The 23,345-nt window shown below is 40.1% G+C and overlaps 1 long non-coding RNA gene across 3 annotated transcripts in view; it reads right to left on the reverse strand.

The window, feature by feature from the left end:
• LOC140736986 (uncharacterized) overlaps window positions 1-23,345 on the reverse strand; it is a 143,611-nt gene that overhangs the window by 108,591 nt on the left and 11,675 nt on the right. For all 3 annotated transcript variants that reach the window (XR_012101042.1, XR_012101043.1, XR_012101041.1), the window contains exon 2: window positions 15,924-16,059. This is a non-coding gene — a long non-coding RNA (uncharacterized lncRNA). The remainder of the gene's footprint in view (window positions 1-15,923; window positions 16,060-23,345) is intronic.

Below are 23,345 nucleotides of genomic sequence, written 5' to 3' on the forward strand. Positions count from 1 at the left end.
TTATTCTCATTACTTGCAATATAAAATTAACTCTGGATCAATCTGCATAATTTGTACAATCTATACAAACTAGTACAGTATCCGCTCCAAGCTTCTTTTCTTCTCCAAGACCCTTGAACATATACCAACTCACAAATATGTGTCAGTCTTAACTAGAGATTTTCTCTTTACCACCTCTTGTGACCCTTACATTTTCTAAAGGTTGTTATATATTTGCTCAATATTCAATGACAATTGAGGAAAAATACTTTTAACTAGATATTGGGAAGAATGAAGCCATTGTATTTTGGTCTAGTCATAAATATTACTCGCCATTTTCTGATTCCAACCTTCTCTGAGGCAATTAGAACAAAAAAAAAAGGATACTGGAAGAACTCAGGAGGTCAAGCAAAATCTTAGGAGGCAAATGTGTACATCGATATTTTGGGCTTAATCCTGATGCAGCATACTAATCCATAACATCAACTTTCACCTTTTGAAAGTGCTTGAAAGTTTTGAAAGAGATGTGCTTGAGCTGCTGAGTTTTTCCAGTCTTCCGTTTTTTTGTTCCATGTTCCAGCATTTGCATTCTCTTGTATTTCCTCCTAGGCAACTATCTGTATCAAAACCAGACTGTTACATTTGACCACATGTTGAGATTTGGATCCCATAATCAAGCCATCACTAGACTGTTTTGTTTTTGTATCAATATCATCCAACTCCAGACCTACATCAGCTCATCTCCATCCAGGAAACAAATGCCTATAACAGCTGTTGTTTAGCACAACATCATGGAGTGAATAGCTGGCCACACTCTCTTCATCCTTTCCCAACCTGAGAGCCAGCATCCCATACATCTCCTTGTGTGTCAGCTGTGGTTAAGTTGGCAGCCCTCTAATCTCTGAGACAGTTGTTGTGGGTTTGAGAAGTGTTCCAAAAGACCTGCACAACATAGAAGTCTAAGTTGGCACACAATGCTATATTCATTTACTTATCTCAATTAAGGAAAGACCAACAGCTCTGCCTCAAGGTTTTGGGTCTGATACGCAACTTATCAATGGGCTCATTAATCCACCCTTTGAACTTTTGCCTTGCCTTTCACCACCCAGCATTCTGCCCCCCCCCCACTCACTGATCTCTTACGTCAATTAACCAAAGCCCTCAGCAATGGTTTAGCTCTCTTTCTGATATGCTGATGTCCAGAGATTCAGATGTTCAAACACTTCAGAGTTCCCACTGGAGTCTTCTATCCTCACCTTCAATAACAGATCCCGATCATCAGAATGCACCCACTGCCACCAGTAGTATGCACACTGACCCAGTGCCCTCAAATCCAGATCCCTGGTAAAAAAAACCCTCAATCCAGGGCTTGCTCCTCAGGAGATCAAGTCCACCTCACCCTCATCAAGTGCCCATCCTGCCACCCCAATCTTCCATCCATTACAGAACCAACTATGTCCACACGGTCCAGGTTCCTTTCTGCGTCCAGAGTGAATGGCCATGCAGCACACCTGTAACAGGGCACTACAGTTTCCAGAGTCTGCATTTGGCAAAAGTTTGTCATCCACAAGGCTTATCACTGGCACCTTATCCCATGAAATGCTACAGGAACTTAGCAGGTCAGGCAGCATCTATGGAGAGGAATAAACAGTTGATTTTTTGGGCTAAGACCCTTCATCAAGTCCCATGATGCCTCATGTCTCAGTTTGAAATGTTGAATGTTTATTTCTGTCCATAGTTTCTGCCTGACAAGCTGAGATGCTCCAGTATTTTGTATGTGTTGTATGTGCACATTATAAGACCATAAGACCAAAATATATAGGAGCAAAATTGGTCCATCATGCCTATCAAGTCTGCTTTGCCATTTCATCATGGCTGATCCAAATTTCCTCAGCCCCAATCCCCTGCCTTCTCCCTGTATCTCCTCATGCCTTGACCAATCAAGAATCTATCAACCTCTGCCATAAATATACATAAAGACTTGGCTTCCACAGCTGCCTGTGGCAAAGAATTGAAGGAGGTATTAGGAGGTACCTCACTACCTTCATTAGGAGGTAGTGACCATAATACAATAAGCTTTAATCTACAATTTGAGAGGGAGAAGGGAAAATCGGAAGTGTCAGTATTATAGTTGAACAACGGGGACTATGGAGCCATGAGGGAGGAGCTGGTCAAAGTTGACCGGAAGGATACCCTAGCAGGGATGACAGTGGAACAACAATGGCAGGTATTTCTGGGAATAATACAGAAGGTGCAGGATCAGTTCATTCCAAAGAGGGAGTAGGGGGTGACCGTGGCTGACATGGGAAGTCAACGACAGTATAAAAATAAAAGAGAAGAAGTATAACATAGCAAAGATGAGCGGGAAGCCAGAGGATTGGGAAACTTTTAAAGAGCAACAGAAGATAACTAAAAAGGCAATACGGGGAGAAAAGATGAGGTATGAAGGTAAGCTAGCCAAGAATATAAAGTAGGATAGTAAAAGCTTCTTTAGGTATGTGAAGGGGAAAAAAAATAGTTAAGACCAAAGTTGGGCCCTTGAAGACAGAAATGGGTGAAATTATTATGGGGAACAAGGAAATGACAGACAAGTTGAACAGGTACTTTGGATCTGTATTCACTAGGGAAGACACAAACAATCTCCCAGATGTAATAGTGACCAGAGGACCTAGGGTAACGGAGGAATTGAAGGAAATTCACATTAGGCAGAAAATGGTGTTGGGTAGACTGATGGGACTGAATGCTGATAAATTCCCAGGGCCTGATGGTCTGCATCTCAGGGTACTTAAGGAGGTGGCTCTAGAAATCGTGGACACGTTGGTAATCATTTTCCAATGTTCTATAGATTCAGGATCAGTTCCTGAGGATTGGAGGGTAGCTAATGTTATCCCACTTTTTAAGAAAGGAGGGAGAGAGAAAACAGGGAATTATAGACCAGTTAGCCTGACATCAGTGGTGGGGAAGATGCTGGAGTCAATTATAAAAGATGAAATAGAAGCATATTTGGATAGCAGTAACAGGATTGGTCCGAGTCAGCATGGATTTACGAAGGGGAAATCATGCTTAACTAATCTTCTGGAATTTTTTGAGGATGTAACTATGAAAATGAACAAGGGAGAGCCAGTGGATGTAGTGTACCTGGACTTTCAGAAAGCCTTTGATAAGGTCCCACATAGGAGATTAGTGGGCAAAATTAGAGCACGTGGTATTGAGGGTAGGGTACTGACATGGATGGAAAATTGGTTGGCAGACAAGAAACAAAGAATAGGGATTATTGGGTTCCTTTCAGAATGGCAGGCAGTGACTAGTGGGGTACCTCAAGGTTCAGTGCTGGGACCACAGCTATTTCCAATATACATTAATGATTTAGATGAAGGGATTAAAAGTAGCATTAGCAAATTTGCAGATGACACAAAGCTGGGTGGCAGTGTGAAATATGAGGAGGATTTTGGGAGAATGCAGGGTGACTTGGACAGGTTGGGTGAGTGGGCAGATGCATGGCAGATGCAGTTTAATGTGGATAAATGTGAGGTTATCCACTTTGGTGGCAAGAACAGGAAGGCAGATTACTATCTGAATGGTGTCAAGTTAGGAAAAGGGGAAGTACAACGAGATCTAGTCCTTGTTCATCAGTCACTGAAAGTAAGCATGTAGGTACAGCAGGCTGTGAAGAAAGCTAATGGCATGCATGTTGGCCTTCATAACAAGGGGAGTTGAGTATAGAAGTAAAGAGGTCCTTCTACAGTTGTACAGGGCCCTGGTGAGACCACACCTGGAGTACTTTGTGCAGTTTTGGTCTCCAAATTTGAGGAAGGACATTCTTGCTATTCAGGGAGTGCAGCGTAGATTCATGAGCTTAATTCCCGGGATGATTGTCATATGCTGAAAGATTGGAGTGACTGGGCTTGTATACACTGGAATTTAGAAGGATGAGAGGGGATCTAATTGAAACATATAAGATTATTAAGGGATTGGACACGCTAGAGGCAGGAAATATGTTCCTGATGTTGCGGGAGTCCAGAACCAGAGTCCACAGTTTAAGTATAAGGGGTAGGCCATTCAGAACGGAGTTGAGGAAAATCTTTTTCACCCAGAGAGTTGTGGATCTGTGGAATGCTCTGCTTCAGAAGGCAGTGGAGGCCAATTCTCTGGATGCTTTCAGAAAGAGTTAGATAGAGCTCTTAAAGATAGCGGAGTCAAGGGATATGGGGAGAAGGAAGGAACGGGGTACTGATTGTGGATGATCAGCCATGATCACAGTGAATGGCGATGCTGGCTCAAAGGGCTGAATGGCCTACTCCTGCACCTATTGTCTATTGTCTATTGAATTTCACAGGTTCACCACATTCTGGCTAAAGAAATTCTTTTTCCTCTCCGTTCTGAAAGGATGCCCTTCTATTCTGATGCTGTGACCTGTGGTCTTAGGCTCTTCCACCATAGGAAACATCCTTCCACATCCACTCTTTCAAGGACTTCCACCATTTGATAGGTTTCATTGAAGTCACCCCTCATTTTTCCAGATTCTAGTGAATACAAGCCCAAAGCGATGAAATGCTCCTCAAATGACAAGCTGTTCAATCCTGGAATCATTTTTGTGAATCTCCCTTGAACCCTTGTCAGTTTTAGCACATCCTTTCTAAGCTAACGGGCCCAAAACTGCTCACAATACACCAAGTGAGGCCTCATCAATGATTTATAAAGTGTCAACATTATATCCTTGCTTTTATATTCTAGTCCTCTTGAAATGAATTCTAACATCACATTATCTTATCTCTCCTTTCAGTTAGTCCTGACGAAGGGTCTCGGCCCGAAACATCGACAGTGCTTCTTCCTACAGATGCTGCCTGGCCTGCTGTGTTCCACCAGCATTTTGTGTGTGTTGTTCTAAAATCACATTTGCCTTTCTCACCACAGACTCAAACTGCAAAATATCCATGGGAGACATGGACATGGATATGGACTCCCAAGTCTCTTTGAGTCTCAGTTTTTTTGTATTTTCTTTCAATTTAGTAAATAGTCAACCCTTTCATTTCTTCTAACGATGTGCATGACCATACACTTCCTGTCACTGTATTCCATCTGCCACCTCTTTCCCCATTCTCCTAACCTATCTAAGTCCTCCTGGAGCTTCTGTACTTCTTCAAAACTATCTGACCCTCCACCTATTTTCATATCATCTGCAAACTTTTCAACAGAACTATCAATTTCATCATCAATTCATTGACATATAACGTAAAAAGAATTGGTCCCAACACAGACCCTTGTGGAACACCACTAGTCACCAGCAGCCAACCTGAAAAGGCTCCCTATATTCCAACTCTTAGCCTGCTGCCAATCAGCCATTGCTTTATCCATGCTAGAATCTTCCCTGTAATACCATGGGCCTGTAATATCATGTTAAGCTTGTGAGAATCCAAGACAACAACATCAACTGATTCTCCTTTGTCTATCCTGCTTGCTATTAATGAATTCCAACAGATTAGCCAGGTATGATTTTCCCTTGAGGAAACTATGCTAAGGAAACATGGCTTATTTTATCATGCACCTTCAAGTACCTACAAACTACATCCTTAACAATCGACTCCAACATCTTCCCACACTGAGGTCAGGCTAACTGGTCTATAATTTTCTTTCTCCTGCCTCTCTCCCTTCTTGAAGAATGGAGCAACATTTGCAATTTTCCAATCTTTCAGAACCATTCCAGAACCTATTGATTCTCAAATGATCATTACTAATGCCTCCACAATCTCTTCAGCCACCTCTTTCAGAACCCTTGGGTGTACACCATCTGGTCTAGATAACATCCATCTTCAGACCCTTCAGTTTCTCAAGAATCTTCTCCTTTGTAATGGTAACTTCATACACTCATGACCCCTGGCCCCTAGAACTTCCACCATACTGCTAGTGTCTTCCACAGTGAAATCTGATGCAAAATATTATTCAGTTTGTCTGCCATTTCTTCATCTCCCATTACTACCTCTCCAGCATTGTTTTCCAGTGGTTCGATATCCACTCTCACCTCTCTTTTACACTTTATGTATCTGAAGAAACTTTTGCTATCCTCTTTAATATAATTGGCTTCATATCCATTCTTTACTTCTTAGTGACTTTTTTAGTTGTCATCTGTTGGTTTTTAAAAGTTTCCAATCCTCTAACTTTCCTCTAATTTTGCTCTGTTATATGCCCTTCTTTGGCTTTTCTGTTGGCTTTGACTTCTCTTGTTAGCTACCATTGTGTCATCTTTCCTTTAGAATACTTCTTCTTCTTTGGGATGTATATACCCTGTGCCTTCCAAATTGCTTCCAGATATTCCAGCCATTGCTACTCTGCTGTCATCCCTGCAAGTGTTATTTTCCTGATTCTGGCCAACTCCTCTCTAATGCCTCTGTAGTTTCCTTTACTCCATTGTAATACTGATTCATCTGACTTTAGTTTATTCTTCTCAAATTTCAGGGTGAATTTTATCATATTGTGATCACTTTTCCCTAGGTGTTCTTTTACCTTAAGCTCTCTAATCAGTTTTGGTTCCAGTTCATTGCATAACACCCAATCCAGAATAGCTGATCCCCGAATGTGCTCAACCACGAGCTGCTCTATAAAACCATCTCATCCGAATGACCCCTCCTGGGATTTAGCACCAACCTGGTTTTCCCAGTCTACCTAGATATTGAAAACCCCAAGGTGATTATTACATTGCCCTTTTGGCATGCACTTTCTATCACCTGTTGTAATTTGTAAACTACATCTTTGCTACTGTATCTGTATAACTCCCATCAGGGTCCTTTTACCCTTGCAATTCCTAAGCTCTATCCCACAGTGATTCAATACCTTCCAACCCTATGCCACATCTTTCTATTGATTTGATTTCATTTTTTACCAACGGAGCAACACTACCCCTTCTGCCTTCCTATCTGTCCTTTCGATACAATGTGTATCCTTGGACATTAAGCTCCCAGTTATAATCTTCTTTCAACCATGATTCAGCGGTGCCTACATCTGTAACTGTGGTACAAGATCATCTACCTTATTCCGTATACTGTGTGCATTCATATACTGTATAACACCTTCAGTCCTGCATTCACCCCTTTTCAATATTGTTCATCTTTTCCATTGCAGCTCATCCTGTTGACTGCAATTTTGCCCTATCATCATCCTCTCCTTGATAGGAGTCTCACTACACATTGCCTTTGTTTGTAAACCAACCACCTCATCTTCAGCACTACCACTCTTATTTCCACCACCCCCTTGCCAAATTAGTTTACAACCTGACAAACCACTCTTACCAACCTTCCTGCAAGGATACTGGACCCCTTCCTTTCCTGTGTAACCTGTCCCTTTCGCACATCATTATAAGTCATCCAGTGTTACACGATGTCTCAAACTGAATGCTACAGACTGGCACTTTTTAAAGTTCATGGCTTCTTACTGAGGGAAGTTCTGAAGAGCTATCATAAAGGCTCTGTGTCTTGCCACTGAATACTGGACTGGGCTCAATGTACTAACCTCACAAACATATGTTTGTTTGGGAATGAATACAATACCATGTCAATATAATATACAGTAAATATTGTACAGTAAGAGAATATAAGAAATGCATTATGCAGTGAAAGTTGACAAATCAATGTCCAGATATGTATAATTGCATATTTTATGTATTTGAAAGAAAGGAAACGAAAATCAAACTGCATAAAAATCAGCAGTTAATGAGATATTAGTAATATTGTGCATCTTTCTGAGACAAACCAAAGACCAAACAGAGGCATCCTTAGAAAAGGTAAAACATGAGAATTTGCCTCAATTCATCCACAAAATATAAACATCATGGAATGAAATGAGCATCTCTCTCAATTCATCTGAATGTTAGCAGAGTAAAAAAGAGATGTCCTGGATGCAATATGCACTGGGCATATCTAAGTATTCTTATCTTATGCACTCCAGATCTACCACTCCCAGTACAATGGAACTTTACCAGTCTCTCAGAAATGTATTGTCAACTCGTTAATTTCCAGCATTAGGTACTCCAATGACTTCAATTCAGTTTCTAGGAGGTTTTTAAATTTCTGAAAGAGTCCAAATTCAATGCTGACAAAATCTTTAGAATACTGTTCATGATGTTCTCATGAAAATGGTATCATTTTATTAGGATTGAAGTTTAAATGTAGCTGTGGTTTGTACTTAAATTTTGTCTGAGGTGACTGCACTGTATGCATGTTGGGCGTGATCACATGAGCCACATGAAGCAAAAATGGTATGTGCTAGATAGTGTGCTTACGTTTTCCAAACCTCCGGCCCAAAAACAACAGTATCCATTTGGGGGGCTTAATTCAGATCTACTTTTAATACCTTTTTAAAAATTGTAGCTGGAACCAGGTTTCTCATATAGCTTTGTTCTTGGATTTGGCTCTCAACTAAAGAATGGCTAATACTGAAAACAAAGAATGATAGAAAAATAAGAGAATATATTATAAAAATAAGTTTTTCCTTTAAAATCATAACAGTGAGTAATTAAGATCATGAAAGGTGAAATGATGTTGAACAATTGAAATGTATTTGAGTTCAGAGAAAAGAGAAAATGGGAAATACTGCAATAAATTTATTTTAGGAGAAGTGATACTAAGGCTGTTTCTAATTGTTGTTCATTTCACTAGCCCAAAGTGTCCTAATTTTCTCAAACCTTGTGGCATCTTTTTAAAATATAAATCCCTATTTTGCAGTAACGTGATGTCAAACAGTTTGGCTAGAGATCCTCCATAGCATTCAAGGTGCCGGTTTTTAGGAGATGTTACGTCTCATTTCAAGCGCAAAGTGTTTAATTGCTACTTTTATCCTCGTATGCAAAACCTAATTCAAGAATTTATTGACAGAGCTGCCATCTAATGAGTTGAATGTGAACAGGGCAAATGACAAATAGCACACTGTTTATTGTCTAATATACAAAGCTAACTTTCCTAGAAAACATTGTGCAGTTAAATTTTATGATGAAAACAGAAACTACAGCAATCTCTCACAATAAAAGCAAGGTAATTTGTTTGGAAAAAAATACAATGAGTGAAGGATAGTTGCATATAAATTATATGTAAAATATTAATCTGTCAAGCTTGATTGACAGGACAATTACCATGTTGACTGGCTATCACAGAGTCACTGTATGCAGTTCAATTGAAAAGCAATTGACCATGTATTGCTTGATGAGTACCAGTCAATTTCTTCAGGAGCAGGCTTGTCAAACCAAAGTCCTTGAAAGGATCCAGGTATGGCCACCTGAAAGTTAAGGTTCAACTATCTGACATTAAAGCTGTTAAAAATAGGGGTGTTCTTTCTCCATTAAATTGGCAAGCCACTGCTGCATTTATTACCTTCTGTACTGACCTGCCTGCTTCCTGCTTCCAGACTCAGGTGAGCATTACTGATGCAGTTGAGGCTGACGAATTTGCACCCTATCTGCAACTGGAGCCCTTGAGCTCACAGTTCACTGAATAAATATACATGAGGTTAGCCAGCCAGTTTACCAGTAGTCATGAGCATTACTGGATTTATACACTGAGCCAGTTTTCAAATGGTAACAGTGATGTCAAAAGGACATTCACTCCACTGCATCACACTTAATGTTCTGTGAATAATGCACCCACTAAAACCTTTTCAGAATAGAGCTCTTCTCCAGAGAGCAGGCTGGCAAATGTAGTTTGAAGCTCACTCTTACAATCATTCATCGTAGATGTTATAAGATTTCCCCCTGCAAGTTTAATAGGCAAATAGGGTACATGTACATTGTTACTGGCACAAATCAGACAAGCAAAGATTTCTCAAGATGCAAATTGCACCAGACTCTGCATGGAGCTGAATATGTGATTGAAACATTATGAAGCGAGAAAGGAAACAAATTCAGTTCATGTACTGGTTCACAAATAGGTTCAGGTTGTAAAATGATTAAGCTATTAGTTAGGTAGGATGGTGAATTTAAACATTGGCAACTTTGATGTCTGTGAGGAGCTTCACTTGTCATTAGTATACAGAGACTGTTGCTGTGACAAAAAATTATTGCTAACAGTAATCATCGTGTCTGTCCTTCCCACTTGCAATTTAGCGGCTAATAATCTCTGGATGTGAATATTCCCACGAAAGGACAGGAGTTGAAACAAAGGTAGCTACCCCTCTAGTTTCAGGGGATTTCTGTTCTCAGGGAATGGGTTCTCTCACAGGTCTTTGACTCTGTTGCCCTTGAAGTCTATTCACTGGAGGCCATGGATGTTCCCGAAGCCTACAGTATGTGACACAGTGGAGATTGCTGCTGTTATTCAGTCAATTCTGCCTGAGCTCCCCTGGGAGGCTGTCCTTGATAAGGCATCAGCTTAAATCCATGCTCTCACATTCAGCACTTGGCAAGTGTGTCACCCAGCTCAATGATGGGGAACTTTTTAATTTTTCTTTTACTGTATAGTGTTTTTTTATTGAGAAGATAATCACCTCAGAACCCCCCAATGACCAAATTGAAATGCATTCAGTTTTGCTTGTCTGTAAAAATCCCACAACAAAGGGGTCCAAAGTGATTATGTAAAACAGAATTTTATGTGTGAGTTTTAGTTCCCAGCACCTGCATCTGTCTTCATGGCCTTTGGCCAAAGAAACATGACTTGAGTTTTGTTTAGTTAAATTAAAAATCCATGCCTATTGTAAATTTTATTTATTCCAGGTTAAACAGCAAGGTTGCACAATTCCAGTTTAACCTCGGTCTCTTCGCAGCTCGTTACGATAATCAGCATGGCTGTTGCCAGGAATCAGACGCAGGCTGCTTCATCAGTTTCACTGATAATGGGGAGGAGACTGAGCTTTTTGTAAAACACTGGTTGTTCTTTAAGTACCCTTGTAAGTTGACAATATGTGGGGTCTTTGCAGTCTGCTGAATGGAAGTGCAGCTATGAGCTTTGCAGCTCTTTTCAGTCCTCTAGTTTTGTATTTAAATCGATAAGGAGATTTATTTTAGCAGTGCCTTCTTTTGTACCCTAACACTACTCAGATACACCATACAGCATCATGTGAAGAAACAGGGAATACCTCCTGCCTGTTCCCTGAGGGGATAAAAATACAGATGGAAACAAATACAAGAACATCAACAAATGTCATTGTGAACCTCTTCATTACCACACACACACACACACACACACACACACACACACACACACACACACACACACACACACACACACACACACACACACACACACACACACACACACACACACACACACACACACACACACACACACACACCCGCCCCCAAAATGCTGGAGGACCCAGCAGGCCAGGCAGCATCTATGAAAATGAAGAAACAGTCACTGATTGGGGCTGAGACACTTCATCGGGACTGGAAAGAAAGAGGGCTGACAGAGTAAGAAGGTGGAGGGAGGGGAAGGAGGAGAAGCTAGAAGGTGATAGGTGAAACCAGGTGGGTGGGTAAGGTAAAGAGCTGGAGAAGAAGAAATCTGATAGGACAGGGCATTTGACCATGGGAGAAAGGGAGTAAGGGAAGAAGATGTTCAATTTTAGGAAAAAGATATGCAAATTAGATGCCGTGGGAGAACACTCGGCCCCTGAAACCTGCACCAACATTTCATTGTATTTTAACTGATTTGATTATTTAGTTTACTTGACATTCTATCCACTTGCAGTGATCTTTCACCCCCCCCCCCATCCTATCACATATTTATCTACCCCAGCCCTAAAAATATTCAGATATCCTGCCATTATCACCCTTTGAAGGAGAGTCTTCCAAAAGGTCATAACTCTTGAGAGACCAACATTTTGCATGAAGGAATTCTTGAAGCAGTTTTAGTACATTACGGGACCAATCATATTCCCTTTTGACAGCTCAGATAACCTTACCTATTTTCTTGCCACATACAAAACCCTTCCAATCTCCAAATACTTTTCTTCTTAGACAGTTTCCAACATCAAGAATAAGATAGTTGAAGGGTGTAGCAGTGGTGTAGGACAATTTCCTGGGTGAGCACGGAATGTGGATTATAGTAAGGACGGCTGCTCTCAGGAGTGATCTGTGGCAATGCTAAGGTCCAAAATATATTAATCTCCAACTGGCAGTCCAAGTTCAAGTTCAACATCATTCAACTATGTACATGTATACCACCAAAGGAAACAACATCTCTCCGTATTGAGGTGTATCACACAATATATTTAACTCACACACAACACATAAAGTAATACTACCACAAATAAATTAGCAAAAAATAAAATATATTCCAGAAGATTGACATTTAGCATAAGATGTATTAATTCAAAAAGTAAACAGCATAACACTACTGTTGCTTCATATGTGATGAGACCTGAGTGGTGTCGGGAAGTTCAGTAGTCTCACAGCCTGGGGAAAGAAACTGTTTCCCATCCTAACAGTCCTTGTCCTAATGCTATGGTACCTCCTGCCCGATGGTAGGGGTTTAAAGAGACTTTGGGACAGATGGGAGTGATTTGTGACAATGTTAAGGGCCCTGCATACACAGCCCTCCTGATAAACATCTTGGATGGGTGCAAGAAAGGTCCTGATGATCCTCTCAGTGGTCTTCACAATCCTTTGAAGGGCCTTGCAGTCAGATGCCTTGCAATTTCCATACCATATGGTGATGCAGCTGGTGAGAACACTCCTGTAAAAACTGGTTAGAATGGAATTGTGGGGGAGAGCCGTGCTCAACTCAGTTTCCTCAGGAGGTGGATACGCTGCTATGCATCCTTGAATGAAGAGGTAGTGTTGAGGGACCAGGTGGTGTACACTCCCAGAAACTTGGTGCTCCTAACTCTCGCCGTGGAGGAGCTGTTTATGTGCAGATCCACTAGCTAAATGTGACAGGTGAGGCATTGTTTGTGGCTTATGTGGCAAAAAGCAGATTCTAGAGACAAGCTGTAAGACAAATGCTGCATCTGATCCCATTCTGCCTCTGGACTCAATGGGGTTGGGTACGCTTTCTGCCAAGCCCTTCACTGTTATGTCAGCCATGACCAGAATTGCTGATGCAAGTCCGTTCACCTAAATGGGGTCACCAACCAGGACTGAAAAGGTAAGTGCAGATACAGCATTTATGTTTATTTTTTACTTTAATCTCTAACCACTCGCTTTGGCAGTCTGAGGTACCCTCCTACTTCAGAGAAGCTTCAGTTTTACTGGTGCCTAATAAGAACCATAAGACCATAAGATATAGCAGTAGAAATAGGCCATTTGGCCCATTGCTTCTGCTTCACCATTTCATCATGGCTGTCCCATTTTCTCTCTCAGCCCCAGTCTCCTGCCTTCTCCCCATATCCCTTCATACCCTGACTCATCAAGAATCTATCAGCGTCTGTCCTAAATATACCAAATGACTTGACCTAAAAGCTGCCTATGGCAATGAATTCCATAGATTTCCCACTCTCTGGCTAAAGAAATTCCTCCTTATCTTTTTATCTTTGTTCTAAAAGGATATTCCTTTATTCTGACTGTGTCCTGTGGTCTTAGACTCCCCCACCACAGGAAACATCCTCTCCACATCCACTCTATCGAGGCACTTTCACCATTCAATAGGTTTTAATTAGGTCACTCCTCTTCCCTCTGAATTCCTCTGAGTTCAGGCCCAGGACCATCAAGTACTCCTCATATGATCAGCCATTCAATCCTGGAATTATTTTTGTGAACCACCTTTGAACCCTCTCCAGTGCCAGCACATCCTTTCTTAGATAAAGACTGCTCACAATACTCAAGGTGAGGCCTCACCAGTGCTTTATAAAGTCTCAATACCACATCCTTGCTTTTATATTCTAATCCCCTCAAAATCAATGCAACCATCGCATTTACCTTCCTCACCACTGACTCATCCTCACATTAGATTTTAGAGAATCCTGCACGAGAACTTTCAAGTCCCTTTGCACCTCAGATTTTTGGATTTTCTCTCCATTTAGTAAATAGTCTAATTTATGAATCTATGAATGTGCATGATCATACACTTCCCAATACAATATTCTATCTGTCACTTCTTTCCCCATTCTCCCAATCTGTCTAAGTCATTCTGTAGCCTCTCTGCTTCTTCAAAACTACCTGGCCTTGCACCTATCTTTGTATCGTCCACCAAGTTGGCCACAAAGCTGTCAATTCCATCATCTAAATCATTGACATGTAATATAAAAAGACTCAGTCCCGACACAGACCCTTGTGGAACACCACTAGTAACCAGCAGCCAACCAGAAAAGGCTGCCTTTATTCCCAATCAGCCAATCAGCTGCCAATCAGCCAATCAGCCAATGCTCTATCCATGGTAGCATCTTTCTTGTAATACCATGGGTTCTTAACTTGCTAAGCAACTTCAAGTGTGGCACATTGTTGAAAGCCTTCAAATCCAAGTACAGAACATCCACCAATTCTCCTTTGTCTATTCCGCTTGTTATTTCTTCAAAGAATTCCAACAGATTTGCCAGGCAAGATTTTCCCTTAAGGAAAGCATGCTGACTATTTTATCATGTGCATCCAAGTACCCCAAAATCTCATCCTTAGCAATCAATTCCAACATCTTCCCAACCACTGAGATCAGGCTAACTAGCTAATTTCCTTTCTCCTGCCTCCCTTCCTTTTGAACACTGGAGTGACATTTAGAATTTTCCAGTCCTCCAGAATCATGCCAGAATCCATTGATTCTTGAAAGATCATTACTAATGCCTTCACAATCTCTTCAGCCACCCCTTTCAGAACCACAGGGTGTAGACCATTTGTTCCAGGTGACTTATTTACCCTCAGTAATGGCAACTTCACATACTTCTGTCCACTGACACTCTTAAACTTCTGACATAATGCTAGTGTCTTCCACAGTGAAGATTGATGTAAAATACTTATTAAGTTCATCCGACATTTCCTTGTCCCCATTACTATCTCTCCAGCATAAATTTTCAGTGGTCTGAAATGTACTCTCACTTTTCTTTTATATATCTGAAGAAACTTTTGGTATCCTCTTTAATAGTATTCAATAGCTTAACTTCGTATTCCAACTTTTCCTCCTTTATGACTTTTTTAGTTGCCTTCTTCTGGTTTTTAAAAGTTTCCCAATCTAAATTCCTAGTAACTTTTGCTTTATTACATGCACTCTCTTTAGCTTTTATGTTGGCTTTGACTTCTCCTGTCAACCACGATTGTGTCATCTTGCCTTTAGAATACTTCTTGGGATGCACTCCTTCTGTCCTGCACCTTCCAAATTGCTCCCAGAAATTCCAGCCATTGCTGCTCTGCTGTCATTGCTGTTAGTGTTCCCATCCAATCAATTTTGGCCAGCTCCTCTCTCATGCCTCTGTAATACCTTTACTCCACTGTAATACTGATACATCTAACTTTAGCTTCTCCTTCTCAAATTGCATGGTGAATTCTTTCATATTATGGTCACCATCCTCTTAAGGTTCCTTTACCTTAAGCTCTCTGATCAACCCTGGATCACTGCATAACACCCGATCCAGAATAGCTGATCCGCTAGCGGGCTCAACCATGAGCTGCTCTAAAAAGCCACCTCATAGGCATTCTAAAATTCCCTTTCTTGGGATCCAGTACCAACCTGATTTTCCCAATATACCCACATATTGAAATCCCCCATGATTATTGTAACGTTGCCATTTTGATGTGCATTTTCTGTCTCCCATTGCAATTTGTAGTCCACACCCACATCTGCTGTTTGGAGGACTGTATATAACTCCCATCAGTCTTTTTCCCCTTGCAGCTCTTGGCTCTACCCACAAAGATTCTACACCTTCCAAACCTATGTCACTTCTTCCTGATGATTTGATTTCATTTTTTACCAACAGAACCACCCCACACCCTCAGCTGGCCTACCTAGCCTTCTGATACAATTTGTATTCCTTTGACATTGTTCTCCCAGCTATAATCTTCTTTCAGCTACAATTCAGTGATGCCCAAGAACACGGTGACTTACCTCATTGACTATCATCCAGTACCACTTACATCCACTGTGATGAAGCGCTTTGAGGGGCCAGTGATGAAGCGTATCAACTCCTGCCATATCAACTTCAGATGCCTTTTCATTGGCTCTTCATTCAACTCTGGGACATCTGGACAATGAAGATGCATATATCAGGATAGTCTTCATTGACTACAGCTCAGCATTCAATTCATTCCCCCGAACCTAATCAATAATTTTCAAGTCCCAGGCCTGAATACCTTCATGTGCAACTGGACCCTTGAGTCCCTCACTCAGACTGGCAACATCTTCTCCACAATCACAATTAGCACAAGTGCACCAGAACGTTCTGTGCTTAGCACCCTGCTCTACTTGATTTATACTTATTACTATGAGGCTAAGCACAGCTCCAAAGCCATAATTAAGTTTGCTGATGACATCATTGCCATTGGCCAAATCAAGTATGGTGTGAATCAACATGTGGGAGTCTAAAGATTTGGCTGAGTGGTTGTACAAGAAAAACCTCTCGCTCAATGTCAGCAAGGACCAAGAAGCTGATTATTGACTTCAGGCAGAGGAAACCGGAGGTTCGTGAGTCAATCCTCATCGGGGGATCGGAGGTGGAGAGAGTCTGAAACTTTAAATTCCTCAGTGTTATAATTTCAGAGGATCTGTCCTGGGTCCAGCATGTAAGTGTCATTACAAAGTAACTACGACAGCACCTCTGCTTTCTTAGAAGTTTGTGAAGATTCAGCATGTCATCTGAAACTCTGACTAACTTCTACAGACGTTCAGTGGACTGCATACTGACTGGGTGCAGCACTGCCTGGTATGGAAACACCAATAACCTTGAACAGAAAAGCCTGCAAAAGGTAATGGGTACTTCATGGGTAAAGCCCTCCCCGCCATTGAGCTCAGCTATATGGAGCACTGTCATAGGAAGGCAGCATCCGTCATCAAGGATCCCCACCATTCAGGTCATGCTCTTTTCTCATAGCTGCCATCTGGAAGGAGATACAGGAGCCTCAGGTCCCACACCACCAGGTTCAGGAACAGTTATTACCCCTCAGCCATCAGGCTCTTGAACCAGAGGGGACAACTTCACTCAACTTCACTCAACTTCACTCACCTCATTACTGAACCGTTCCCATGACTCATGGAATCACTTTGAAGGACTCTTCATCTCATGTTCTCGATATTAATTGTTTATGATTATTATTATTACTTATTTTTCTTTTTGGATTTGCACAGTTTGTTGACTGTTGCACAATAGTTATTTGTCTGTACTGTTGGGATGTTCTTTTCGTGGTTCTATTGTGTTTCTTTGTATTTACTGTGAATGCCCACAAGAAAATGAATCTCATGGTTGTATATGTTGACATATATGTACATTGATAATAAATTTACTTTGAACTTTGATGTTTTAAATTAATTTCTATCACAAAAATATTTTAAGTAGATTTAATTATCTTTAAATTATCTAAATTTGCTTTAATTGTTATCAAATCCTTTTGATGATCAGGGACATTTGAACATGATTAAATGCCTTTAGGCAGCAGAAAGCTGTTAAAAGTCATCAGAGGAGTATTGAGGCCTGGTGTCAGATCCTCCATCTGAGGCCTCATTGTCAGTTGTGGAGCATTCCACCATGCAGGACAGTTGGAGTTGTGACATCTCTAGGGGGACTGGATCTACAGGGCAGCTGGAAGTGTGACTGCAGGAATAGCAAGGAGGGGTTTACAAACACGGACTGTGGGCCTTATCAAGCACGGTCCACCCAGCTATCTGACACAATGCTATTGCTCTTACACTGTGGCGCCAAAGATGGTGAACTCCTCCCATTATAGAGAATCATGGAACAGAGAAAGCCTGTCCATTCAACCATCAAATGTTATATTAATCCTGCATTCTCTTTTATTCTCTTCATATTCCCATCAGATACGCCCAGATTCTGTGGTTCACCTGCACACGATAGATTATTTACAGTGGTTTAATAACTGACTAATTATAGGAGGAGACCTGCTTGGTCACAGGGAGGCTCTGCAAACTACAGACAGACAACAGGAGAGGTCTGTATCTAATGAGGGTTTGTGGAACAGCCAGGCAGCAGTTCTGCCAGTGCACTGCTGCGTCTCCCGTAAAGACTCCAGCATTTTACATTATACAGGCACTTCTTATAATTTATCTTCAGCATAACTTGGAATGAATTAAAAATTTGAGGGTTACAGCATTTGTTATAATGCTTTGCTTCTAACTGTTGGTACAAGACATACTGGGAATAAATATTGACCTTTTCAGCAAAATCAAGACACAAGACAGAAATAGATGCAAAGAAGAAGCTATTAATGGGTGTACATTTTTTTGTCCGACGTGTGTGTTTGGAGAATGCACGCTGGTCAAGCATAGTTAAGGACAAATGTGTCGAGTCTTATCCTATTGAACCACATTAGAGTAATTTCACATCCAAGCTTTAGTGAGCTCAAGGTGGAGCTCATGACAAAAGATCTGTTTTGTAACTGATACTATGTAGTGAAAGGCCATGATCTCTACTTGAGATGGAAAATGTGGCAGAGAAGATGGTATCTGTAAAGAAGGAGCAGATAAACCTGTCCCAGACTCTTAAAAGGCTGTAAATTGTCAGAGGAGCAAAAACAAGAGAAAATCTGCAGATACAGGAAATCCAAAGTAACACACACAAAATGCTGGAGGAACTCAGAAGGCCAGGCAGCATCTATGGAAAAGAGTAAACAGTTGACGTTCCAGACTGAGAGCCTTCTTCAGGACCTAATGAAGCGTCTCAGCCCGAAACATCAGCAGTTTATTCCTTTCCATAGATGTTGCCTGGCCTGCTAAGTTCCTCTGGCAAATTGCAGGAAGATGCTAATTTTCATGAATTGAGCAGAGTGGGAATGAAGAGAAAAGGAAGAGTGTCTAAAGGAAGAGAGAAGCTTTGAACAATAAGAGGAAGTGGAGAAACATACTGTCCTCATCCGACCTTAGAGACTAGCATCAGTTACCTAGGTACCAAAAACCCATGTGGAACTTGTGTTTTCATTGTTTATACTCTAATGCAGGACAATGGGTTTCAATGCAATCTGTGTTATCATTTCATTTTCCTGTCTGACATTACTAAAGTAGATTTTCGCAGGGTTCCAGCTTTCATAATTGCAGAGTGTTGGTTATAGGAAGTTGAATTAATGTTTTGAAATAAGATATCACATTTCTTTCAAAGAAACAGTAAGGCAATTAAAGGCATTAAAAGTGCTGAATATAAATTTAGTTTTTGCTTTTTTAACAGAGAAACAATGTTTCCCAGTATGGAAGCTGTCAAATTGGCAGATGAGTGAAACTCTTTGAAAATAATCAAGGTGTTTGGCATTATTCCTTTCCTTAAACTCATAAAAAGCTGTTTTTAATATGTCACACCCATAAAAAATGTTAATTTTCTGATACTAATGATAGATTGTTCCGCACAACCGGCTTTGCGGTCTAATGCAGACACTATTTCTATTGCTAACGCAACAGACCGATGATTATAAAGAATAACAAAGAACCATACATTATACATTACTTTTTAACCAGTATAAAGGTAATGCTCTGCACATATAACGGTTGTATGTATAATGGTGATAGTGACTGACTGATATTGGCAAAAGAGCAAATGACAGTCCAGAGTGATACATCTGTTAAACTCATTATAATCAAGCAGCTTAAAATTGTATCTACTGTATCTCTGTCAGTGCTGTAAATATCTTTCTTGGGAAAGTGTTACCATGTACAAATAAATTAGTGTTTACTTACTGGGAACCACCACTAAATCACCTAATCTGTATCAGCATTAGAATGTGGGAAACAATAATTAGTAAGATCACATATAATATTGCCTTGTTAAATGCACAGTCACTTAAATTAATTTTTCCCTAGAGTAGAAGAAGCTACAATTGCCTGACCTTTTCTATTCTCTCTTTCTAATGAAGTGGCATCAGAAACTGCTTGGTGCAATTCTATTGGATTGCGTCTCTAAGGTCAAAGGTCAAACCAATTTCTTCTCATGGGAAAGATGCATATATTCCAGGTTCCTGGAAATAAGCAGCTCGGAAGGACTGAACGGAAAGAGGCCCATTGCAATTTTAAATATAAAGTAAGAGTCTGGAACAGATTGATTAATTGAATAATTTACAGTTTGGAGTTTTATCAGTTGTTTAAGATCATTAAAACAGTCAGATGTCATCTTTTAAAAGAATTATGTTAAAACTGAAACCATGGAATCAAACATAGATTAATATGATGTTTTCATATTCCGTGTGTGAAAGAATGAAACAAAAGAGAGATGAGCAATAATACTTAGCTTGCCTGCTAAAAGTCTATTCCATTTAATCGTGGCATGTAAAAACATACTTTGTGGGAAAACTCTATGATGTTTGTAATAATTGTAAGTAAACCACAAGACCATGAAAAAATCATGGAATATTGTCAGTGGATTTAATCTACATTCTCACTGATGGTATCTCCATAAAAAAGGAGCTACTAAACTATGTATACTGAATAATATGTGTACAAACAACTAATTAGATTTTCTCATCAAATTCAAATATAATAGCCTTTGGGAGAAGTAAAATATCTTTTGGCCAAATATATTCAGTTATTACAGCTGGGACTGTGTTTTTCAACTATTTCAAATGCTGTAAAATAGTTTGATCTTAAAATGCATTAAATGAATATATTTTATACCAAAAGAGCATTTTAACTTCTCATGAATTTAGTGTTGTATTGTAACATTCTAAAGCGAAGCGTGATTGTCATTTTGCATTCATTCAGTATAGTGGATTAGTACTGAATTCATCAGTTGAGTAATTTCCAAGGGTAATACTAAGCTTCTCTTCCCCAAGATTGTCACCTCTGTGAAATGCCATAGAAACATTCTTGGACACAGAGGAAACTCTTTGTACTTTGTCAGATTTTCAACTAGATATCTCAGTTTGCCCTATGTTTTATCATACAGTAGATGGATATTATTCAATTTAAGGATGAGAAAATATTTCACTGTAAAATTGACAAAATAATGAAGAAAAACAGTTATTTGAAGATGATTTGTGCATTTTTTAAAAATTTCTGTAGCTTTAAAATTATAGAACAGTTACTTTAACAAGAAGAACATCACACAGCAATGATTGGTGATTCATAATCAAATTGGCATGAAAACATTTTCCCAAGTATACTGTTTGAATTGAGATGTAAACGTACAATGGTTTAGGCATTAAAGGCTTGATGTTGACAGATATTTATTATGACTAACTGATTAAATCCGATATTTACTTCATTTATGTAATGCACCAGAGGCAGGAAACTGGTGACTTGCTAACAGTGTTTGCCGATGAAAGATGGCACACTGCTGCCCTCTGGTGGTACAGAAGAATATATTTCTGTGGTCAGACGAAGCAGTATTAAAATGGATGCAGGCTGATCTGAAGTGCAAGTCTTCTTATCCTTAGTTCTTCTTACACTAAATGACAAGTGCAATTTTATAATCGCTCATTGTATAACAATGTTCTGTATTAAATCTTAAAATATGACTCAGCATAAACAATACTGAAGAATTCTCGTGACATGTTTCTATCACCCTACAATGGCATTTTTTTCATATAAGGAGTATGTTATTAAAAATGTTACCACTTTTATCTTCTCCTAGGCCCACCTGATTCAGCTGTGGCATAAACCTTGATTTAGGATCTCACCAGGATTTAAAAATAATTAGCACATGTCCAAGTGAGTTTTGAGTGGTCACGGGAATTGCAATGGGCTCTAGCAAAATCAGTAAAGAGGATTTTCTCCACCCGGCCCCCAAAATTTTTTACTCCATTGCTTGAAGTCCTCCAGGAATGACTGCCACACATAGCTGAACAAAATAAAAGCTGTTCGATGCATTCTTTTTTTCCTTTCTCCAATGAAAAAACTAATCATCAGCACTTGTCCAGGGCTGGCACATTGCCAAGCTTCCAAAAGTAAAGCACTGCACGTCTCCATTAAACAACAGAAAACGTAGCCTCTCTCAGCAGGGCTTGCAGCACCTGTGAAGAGGAAAGAAGAGTTTATGATTTAGGTCCATGAGCTTTCATCAGAACTGGGAAAGGTTAGCGATGCGCAACAGCATTTGGAAAGAGGGTTGAGCTAGCCAAAGAACAAAGCAGTGAGGTTTGTAATGGTTGATGGACAAAGTGACTGAAGCACTGACAGTGCAAAGTGACACAGTCAGAAATGATCACTTGCTGGTCCAGAAGACGTCTGAATAGTTAATGGTAGCAGAGGGAGATGAAAGTGTTGAGAATCTGACAAAAATAGTGTTTCTGTTGTCCAGGACTGAGGCAGAAGAAATGCCATTAAATCATAAGGACAATTTGTGAACTAATAGTGAATCACCACTGCAAGTACAACCCATTTCTCTGCCATTCTCAAAAGCGCTGGTGGAGCTATTCTTCATTATGAACTCTGGCTGTTCATAAGAAATAAGTGCAATAGTTAACATCCAAAATGATAAAAATTACCATTAAGGTCAGAAAGTTGTAAGATGTGTGATTAAAAGGAGAGGTATTGTTTATCAAGCAGTGATATTTTGGATTTCCAAGTCCATGCTGGATCCCACACTTACCTGTTATGTGCTGCCTAAATCTAGTCCTCATGAGGAAGGGTCATATTGGTCTCCTATCATTTTTTCAGTGATGATCTTAGATTTCTGTTATCTTATCAGCTCGCTGACCAATTGTAACACTTCATTTTGTAATATTTTTATATTTATAATTTTGAATACCTTAATTAAATCTCTTAGAACCTCCTTTTATTCACAGCTGGTCAACTTGAATCACTCTTCAGGTTCTGAATGCATGTCATTAGATGGTCACTTTCCACGACACAAATTAACTCACATCTGTTGAAGAGATCTGGGACCAATCAAAATTGGTTTGGAAAATGTAGGCAGGGTTGACATTCTAAATTTGAATGTGGCAGTCTAAAAATGGCTTTTTCTAGAAGGTGCAGATTCCTTATGAAAGGCAGCTGAGGAATTACATATTTTCATTCTTGCAAGGCACCGTTTTACACTCCAAGTCCTTACATCCATTTCCACATACACGACTCTTCTTAACCCTGCCTTTCTGACCAGTTCGCTCAGAACTGAAGAACTGGTGATGTTTCGTGTAACCCATATGCCTAGATGACCTTGCGCAGGTCTCCAAGCCATTTGGATAGACTCACAACAATAATTTTGCAGTAATCATTCTTCTGCCTGTCTTCATGCCAACAAGGGAACCAATTTTCTGAGTGGCCTTCATCAGACAAAATCTTAAAGCCAGTCGGCACCTCTTAACGTAAGGCGCTCTGTGACTGCAACAGGTAGGGGAATTCATTTTGGAGGTGATTGTAGCTTGACAGGAGAGTCATTGG

Source organism: Hemitrygon akajei, chromosome 12, assembly GCF_048418815.1.
Source record: "Hemitrygon akajei chromosome 12, sHemAka1.3, whole genome shotgun sequence".
In the NCBI taxonomy this organism is placed as follows: domain Eukaryota; kingdom Metazoa; phylum Chordata; class Chondrichthyes; order Myliobatiformes; family Dasyatidae; genus Hemitrygon; species Hemitrygon akajei.